This window comes from Pieris brassicae, chromosome 14 (assembly GCF_905147105.1).
Source record: "Pieris brassicae chromosome 14, ilPieBrab1.1, whole genome shotgun sequence".
NCBI classification, from domain to species: Eukaryota; Metazoa; Arthropoda; class Insecta; order Lepidoptera; family Pieridae; genus Pieris; species Pieris brassicae.
This window is the reverse complement of record NC_059678.1, coordinates 185,529-194,410: the sequence shown is the minus strand read 5'-3', so window position 1 is coordinate 194,410 and position 8,882 is coordinate 185,529.

Genomic DNA, 8,882 nt, shown 5'->3' with positions numbered 1-8,882 from the left:
GCACTCTTGAAAACGCAGCCGTATTAGACGCCGTACTCGGGGATTGCAGGAAGAAATTGCGTGAGTGTCACGTGGCGGTCCTGGACTTTTCCAAGGCGTTCGATACAGTGTCACACGTGGCACTGGTCGATCTGCTGAGGCAAAGGAGGCTGCCCGGGCCTTTCTGCGACTACATAGCTCGTCTATACCAATCGGCAACAACACACCTTGCCGTCAACGGTCGGACGAGCTCTCCTGTCAAGGTAGGACGAGGGGTTCGCCAGGGCGATCCACTTTCGCCTATACTTTTCAACATGGCCATGGACTTGGTGTTAGCAGCACTGCCCAATGAAATCGGCTACAGACTGGAGGGGGAACGTGTTTCCGCTCTGGCCTTCGCCGACGACCTTGTCCTAGTGGCGGGGTCCAAAATGGGTATGCAAGAGGCCATTGGCTGCGTTGAGAAGTCGAGTGGACTAATGGGCCTACGCCTGAACCACTCAAAGAGCTCTGTTCTCTCGATGGTGCCCGACGGACACCGGAAAAAGCACCATTACTTGAGTGAGCGTACGTTCCGTATAGGCGGACGCTTGATCAGACAGGTGACGTGTGTCGAACGTTGGAGGTACCTGGGGGTCGAGTTCGAGGCAACCGGATCGACCACGCTGGAAGGAGGGATCAACGAAGCGCTGAAAAATATCAACTCACACTCATAGTATTCCTCTATTATACACTGGTAATCACTATATTTTGTATCCTTGCGGTGACCTGCGCGATCGGACGTGTTAGAAATTTCGCGCCAAAACCAAAATTCTACGACTGTACCTGTAAGTTTACCTTTCGTGTTTACTTTATGTAAGTATTTATATAGTTCGTAAACAACAAGATAAATTAGCTCCAGTTCGAGATATTAGTCAATAACTGCCAACAACACTTTGTTCCAAGTGATTTCTTAACTTTGGATGAACAGCTTGTTGCTTTCCGAGGACGATGCCCTTTTAGGCATTATATACGAAATAAACCCGCAAAGTACAGTATCAAAATATTTTTACTAACAGATACAAAGGTACCTTATACACATGTACACATGGAAATATACGCAGGTGCTTAGCCGGATGGTCCTTATGCACAATCAAATAAAGTTGTGGATATTGTGCAACGAATGCTAGCCCCACTGAATGGTTTAGGTTGTAACGTTACAATGGATAATTGGTTTACTAATATACCACAAAGTTTAGATCTCTTAGATCATAAAATTACTGTCGTAGGCACTGTGAAAAAAACTAAGCCACAAATTGAAGGTATGAAGAGAGCTATTATGGCAACATTAGACCATTATTGTTCCACCGATAAAAAACCTCGGCATAAAAATTGTCCAGAAAGCCCGGAGAGCTGGTGCGAATGGCGCAAGGCTAATGCGGCGAATAATCTGGCATCTTTCAAATACCCGGCAAGATTAATTAATGATAATGTAGAGAAGCACATTCGTCCAATTTACGAAGATCTTTCAAATGACGATTTATTGACGCGGTGCTTAGGCGGACACACTCAAAATTCGAACGAATCGTTCAATTCGATTGTGTGGCGCCTAAATCCGAAACACGTAAATTCCGGCTATAAAATCGTCGAAATAGCAGCAAATATAGCTGCAGGCATTTTCAACGAAGGTTATTCAGCTGTGCTTTCTACTATGCAGCTCCTCGATATTGTCATCGGGCAGCAATGCAAAAAATTTGCTGACACCGTCGATGCCGAGCGCATAACGCGGGAGAACCGGCGCGCATCACTTTCCAGCAAGGAGGCTCGTACAGCTCGAAAATCGGAAAGCCTCCGCCAAAACGAGTTTTTTGAAGAAGAGGAAGGATTATTGTATGGCCCGGGGATAGCCGATTAACATCTAATTAGTGTAAGTATCCAAAAATTACATCGAATACACTACACAATACACGAAAACTTTACAGCCCGTTTTCTCGAGTTTTCATTTTCACAAGTTTTGGAAAACGGTGCCGGCGATAGTAAAAACAATATATGTCCGATCGAAAAAAACCAAAGTGATCTAGCTTCGTAAATTGGAATTTCGTCATTTCTTCGGTATTTTTTTAGTTCATATAGAAAAGGTACTTATAAAAACTAAAAAAAAAAATTGGTTCCACTGTTTCCGATGTTTCGCACGACCTCCGTCACCGGCACCGATTTACGAGTGCACACTCCAGGCGCCCTTTTTCGACTCCTAAAGCAGACTACTGCCTTCATTCAGAAATAGGTGCCATTACTTAGATGTTGATTAGTTTTTTTTAAAGTATTAGTTGATAGATAGATGACCAAATACAAAACAGTGCGGTGTTTCATTTAAGGAATAAATAGCCATTAGATTTATTTTAGTTTCTTATTATTTACAAGGTAAAAATGTTACGATTATTTTATTTTGCGCTACATAAGTAAAGTCGTTTTGTGATGTGACGTTTGTAAACACTTTTAATAATAATAAACGTCTGATTTTTTAATGGGCTCAATTTCATTTCACTACCATTGACTCGAAGACTCGACGCCATGCAACCCACGGAACGATACGCTCAACGCGTTGAGCACATATGCCGGACGACGTGGCGACGCGATGGACCATAAGGCAAACCGAGTCGAGTAATTTTTTTTATTTCAGCAATATCAGACTTAGTCGCTTCATTATCGTCAGGTACATTTCATTTATTAAGAAGAATGATTTGTGGTGTAGTTACTTTTTGAGACTCAGACAAATTATGGTAAGTTCCGCTACGTCCCACACACATGGCACTGCCAGGCGGTGAGCCTGACAAGCTCATTGTAATTTGTAGATCTGTATACCAAATTACTCACGTGAGAGTTGCGTGTGCGCAGCCGTCAGGTGCGTACAGTTCGGAAATTCAGCAATAGATATTCCGTCCTTGTTACTCAAGCGGGTGAAGATCGGTTACCGCGTAGTTGACGCTTTCTTTATTCTGAGCTCGCAAATAGTAACAGTGTATGTCACTCGCGCTCGATTTGGCAAGTTGTTGTAATTAGTCGCCGTAGGGTTCGTAATAGGCTAAAGAACTTTTTGGATTAATAATAACACATCTGCTCTTTGCACTCGTTGTGAGAAAAAAAACGTTATTTTGCAGCATCCTATTAAACTTAAATTCACAATAGTATTGTAAAGTTTTTACTTTTATTAGGTTTATGAATGTGACATTAGGAATACATTCAATCCAGGGACAATATGAAGGAATAAGGTGCTACGAAAAGCAACTTTTTAAATGTTTAAAAACCATTGCTTTCTAAGTATATTATTAATTCCTTAGAGGGAAAGGCTGCTACTACACGTGCAATAAAAGACTGGATCCAATTTAAAGAATTCATAAAACCCCAATTTAACGTACATAAGCACTATAGATATTTACTAACTGAGCTACAGCAAAGTAAACAATGTGTAAATAAACGGGTGAGTAAATTTTCTTTGCGTGTCGAAACTGTTTTATTTAATTTTTTAACAGAAATTTCTTTGGTTAATTACTTATTAAAACGAGAAAAATATGTTCAGTATCTGAGAACCCTATTAGCGATGAACATTGTATTACAACCACAACATAAGTGTGTGCGAAAAACTAAAATTTATTTTTATTTTCGTGTGGCATTGTCTTATTATAAAAAAGTAAACAATGTAAATAAATAAATAATCGGAAAATCATGTAAATATAAACGGAATCATGTTTTTTTACTTATTATCTTTGTAGTGCCCTATGCTAAATATTGAATGAGCAGACGGACGGGACGAAGCGTGTTTTATGTAGTTAATTTTGTTGAGTCGTGCGCCGGCTCAGGTACCGCGCAAGCGAGATCGCATGTTATTGCCTTTATATTCGCACGCGACTCTACCTGAGCCGGCCCGCGGCGACCAGACCGCTTTCGCACTCCGTAATTGATAGTTACAAATTTTGATATTTTTTTTTACTTGCGTTGAAAAAATACTACTCCGCTAAATTTTATTTCTTTTGTATGTGCTATTTCTTCTACTAAACTCTTTACTCCTTGCTTATACTTCTGTGACGTGTACTGTGTACAATAAACTGTCTATATTGTGCACTCGGATTTTTTTATTATATCCAACTTACATCGTTTCACACCACTATATCTTTGCTATGGTTTATAATAAAAATTGTTCAAATAAAAGAAATTATATACTATATTGTTTATTATTTATTTAAAAGTCAAATTACCTCAATACTTTAATAATTAGTCTCTTTAGTGTATATAAGCCCGACATTCATGCACAATAACTTCAGTGGGTACTCGGGTGCCTGGTAATTGAACGGAGGAGGTATCAACTTTGATAGTTAATAACTATTATAAAATAAATTGACAAAAATTGGGTTTTATTAAGAAAAACTTAATAAATTGTATCTGCGAAACTGAAATGGATACCCGGGTACCTGGTCATTGACCAGACGGTTAATCCAGGTGAAGGCATTGAGCGAAATTCCTAATGCTATGTTAATGGAGCTGCAAACCTTCCATCTTTAGGCGAGCACTCAAGTCCGGTAGTTATCTAAGGATTGGGGTATAACGAAAATTATCGGGCGTACCTGGGGCGTAGGATTAGCAGTCCGCGCCTGGGGGTTAACCGTTATCGCTGGCAAACCAATAAGATATGCCAGGAGCGTACGCCGGGTTCAGCCTCTCTACGTGCGGAGGCAAAAACGATGACGGAATCACCGAGGGAGCCCGACACAAGCGCTCCGACAATCGTGGGCAGATATGTCGCGGAGGCGAACTCGGCCGGGGAAGCGATTATGGCGGCGACATCGAAATTAAATAAGTCGGAGATAGCGCAGATAGGCATACAGGTGCAAAAATTAACAGGCATTATTGCCCTCTTGTCGGCGCAGCTGGGCGAAGAGCACCTTAGGATATGCATTCTACCCAGCGGCGGAGAAAGCGGAAGAGTTCAAAACTGCGGAGCATACCAAGGCGTTGGACCCCCAGACCTTGGGAAAATGCAGGCGTGATTGTCCAGGCGGCAAGCAGGGGAGACGCGGAGAAGATTAGGCGCGCGCAACCGAACAATTTGCTCTCGTTGTGACGGCGCTAGAGTCGACTCGGGCGCTGCGAACGCAAAACTTTGAGGGTCAACCAGATAAAAGAACCAGGAAAAAGGAAGAGGTCGACGTGGCCTTTAAGAATAGCGCGCGAGGAGCGTGCACCACGGTGGTTCTCCGGTGTAGTCCAGCTTGGCAAGACAAGCTGGTCTCAAAAGAGCGGGTGTACATAGAGTGGGAGCGTCACATTGTGCGCGACTACACTGATGCCACCTACTGCAGGAAGTGCTAGGGCTACTGGCACGCGGCACGCTTCTGCAGGGCAACAGCAGACACCTGCGGGAACTGTGGCGAGGAGGGCCACACGCATAAAGCGTGCAAGAACACCTTCCGGATGTCCGCTACCTGCAAAAAGGCAGGGAAGCCGTCGGAGGATCACCGAACCGCTTCGGTCCAATGCCCGGCGAGACAAGCGGCGGAAAAGCGATCCGTTGAATTTGAAGGAACTGAGAATGAAGCTATTGTGTCGTACCAACCAACACAAAACTGTAGTGCCCTATGGCCTACTTATTTTATTAACTTGTACCTATACTAAATTTTGAATTTAAATGAGCAGACGGACGGGACGGATAATTTTATTGAGTCGTGCGCCGGCTCAGGTAGCGCGCAAACGAGATCGCATGTTATTGCCATTATATTCGCACACGACTACCTGAGCCGGCCTGCGGCGAGCAGACCGCTTTCGCACTCCGCAATTGAGTTTTAAATTTTGATGAATATTTGCTTGCGTTGAAAAAATACCACTCCGCAAAATTTTATTTCTTTTGTAACTTTTTATAGAAGACCGTTATGTTGTATTATGTTACATAATGCTAACAATAAACGTAATTATAAACCATTTCTGCTTATGTTCATATTTGTCACTACTGACCCCAACCACTGTCTCAACCGTCCTTGGGCTGTGGTCGGTTGTGACAATTTCTCTTTTTTTTTAAATTAGATGCTATAATTAATACAGCGTATGAAGGTATAACATTTTGGTATTTTTACGTAGACAAAAATACAAATTAAGATTTAAATTACTTTTCTTGCAGCTAAATAGTAAAATTAACAAAATTATTGCGACTCAAATCAAAATTGTCACAACTGTACCCAGTCTACCCTACTTGCCTCCTAACCAAAAAAAATGACCTAAAATTAAAAAGTACATAAAACTTTTGTAAAATCGCCGATTCCCAGAACATTTCCATCGGAAAAATGAGCCAGGCCAGGGGGCTTTCATTTTGGTATAATAAATGTATTGAAAACGTGTTCCTAAAGAATCCACGGCGCGTTTACTAAATACAAAAATGTGTATATTTTTAAATACAGTGTTCTAGACACTTGTGTCACAAAAAGATACACATGGTGCCTAAGGTGTTAAGACGTGCCATGGAAGCAGTACAAAATAATCAAATGCTGCAGCGATACTATTCAATATTCCAAGACGCATCCTTTGAAACCATTTACTAAGCGGTTACAGTGCCAAAATTTTTGGGAAGGCAACTGTTCTAACAAAACAATTAGAAGACTTATAGCAGCGAATAAAACGTTTTGTAAAACTGGGTATACTTACTTACTCCTACATTTTTCCGGAATCAAGTCTTTTTATTTTGTGAGCTATTTAACCCTTAAATGGACAATGTTGTTTTTAAACAACATACTAAACATCACAGATAAAATTATCTTTATTTTATTTTTTTGTTAATCTTGACAACTAGTTCTTATTTCTGAACGAATTTTGTACTTTTTTTAATGTTGGCACTATCCAATATTTTTATGCATTAAAAATAAATGAATGTTAAATGTCACTTTGAAGAAAACTTTTCTAGTGGCGCGAAACTAAGTTTTGAAGCTGTGTTCGGACTTTGATAAAATATAATGTAAGTATATAACATATTTTTATTTGCTTGATTATATCTCCAATTACATGTTCATGTTGTAAAACATTGAAAATTACTTGATGCTACTGTCGAATTACGCGAAATCTGGTATGTTGTAGGAAAACTACAATGCGCATTGCCTGCTAAATAAATGCATGTTTGGTGAAGGGTTTTTATTTTGCTTTTCAGCATGCCGCGATTACTAGAAAGCGAAATTACAAAGTATTTAGAAACTCTTGAAGATTCAGAAGATGGCTTAGACGGCTCGGACTCCGAAGTAGAGGATGAAGGTCACTATTATCAAACAGCTCGAGATGTTCTTCGGGACCTTGAAAATAGTGATGAAGGTGAGAATGCCCAGTCTGATAAAGTGGATGCTGATCCTCCTCTCGTAATTGACAACGATCAAAATATGCCAGACCCTCCTATTTTGGAAGCCGGAGAAGCAGTACCCCAGAGTAGATCACAAGGGATTTCTAAGCGACCTCTGGTTTGGCGAAAACGGAATCTTGTTACTGCTGAAGACAGCCTTATTTTTAGGGGAGAAACTCAGATAACGGAAGCATTGATGTCTTGTAACACGCCGTATGATTTTTTTCATTTTATTTTACATCAGATCTAAAAAAGCAAATTGTAGAACAAAGTAACTTATACGCGGCCCAGAAACAAATATCCAATCCTGAAATTATAAATGAAAATATCCTAAATAAATTCCTAGGCATTCTGATTTACACCTCAGTCATAAAATTTCCAAACACCAGGGCTTACTGGAGTGATAAATTTGGTTATGATCACATAAAAAATACGATGCCGTTAAAAAAATTTGAAAAAATAAGATCCACTCTCCATTTTGCCGACAATACGCTATGCTTACCCAAAGATCATCCAGACTATGACAGGCTATTCAAAATAAGACCTCTTGAGGAAATGCTCAACTGCCAGTTTGGAAAGGTTCCCTTAGACCAAAGGCTTTCCATAGACGAGCAGATGTGTGCAACCAAAATGAGCCATTACATAAAACAATACATGCCCAATAAACCCCACAAGTGGGGGTTCAAATTATATCTCATCTGCAGTCTACAAGGATATGCTCATAGATTTGAGGTTTACAGTGGAGGCGGCTCCAAAAATAACATCTTACCTGGTGAGCCAGATTTGGGAGAGTCTGGAAATACAGTCGTCAGGTTAACTAGAATGGTACCACGCAATGTGAATCACATTATATACTTCGACAACTTCTATACTTCTGTGCCTCTCGTCACCTATTTAGCTAAGGAAGGAATTTTCTCACTGGGAACAGTAAGAGTAAACCGATTGAGAAACTGCAAATTGCCTGACAAAAACACTATAATGAAAAAGAACGTACCCAGAGGATTCTATGAGGAAAACGTGGCGACTGTGGATGATATTGACGTAAGTGCTGTTGTGTGGAAAGATAACAAGCCCGTTAACCTTCTTTCCACTTACGTAGGAGCAGAACCAGCAACCACAGTCACGCGCTTTGATAAATCGAAGAAAGAGAGAGTTGCTATTCCATGCCCCAAAGTCATCAAGGAGTACAATGCTCACATGGGGGGCGTGGACTTATTAGATTCATTTATAGGTCGTTATCACATCACAATAAAGAGCCGCAAGTGGACCATGCGCTTATTTTATCATTTCCTGGACCTCGCAGTTATAAATTCATGGGTTATGTTCAAGAAGGTAAATAATATAAAAGGAAATGATCAACTTCTCAATTTGGGTACATTTAGACTAGAACTTGCCGAAACCCTCTGCAAATTGGGTCTACCTGCAAATGGCGCTAAACGTGGTCGACCTAGTGGGAGCACAATACAAAGAGAACTTGTAATGAAGAAGTTCCGAGGACCAGCTCAAGCAATTCCTTTGAAAGACGTCAGATTGGATCAGACATGTCATTGGGCAGTTT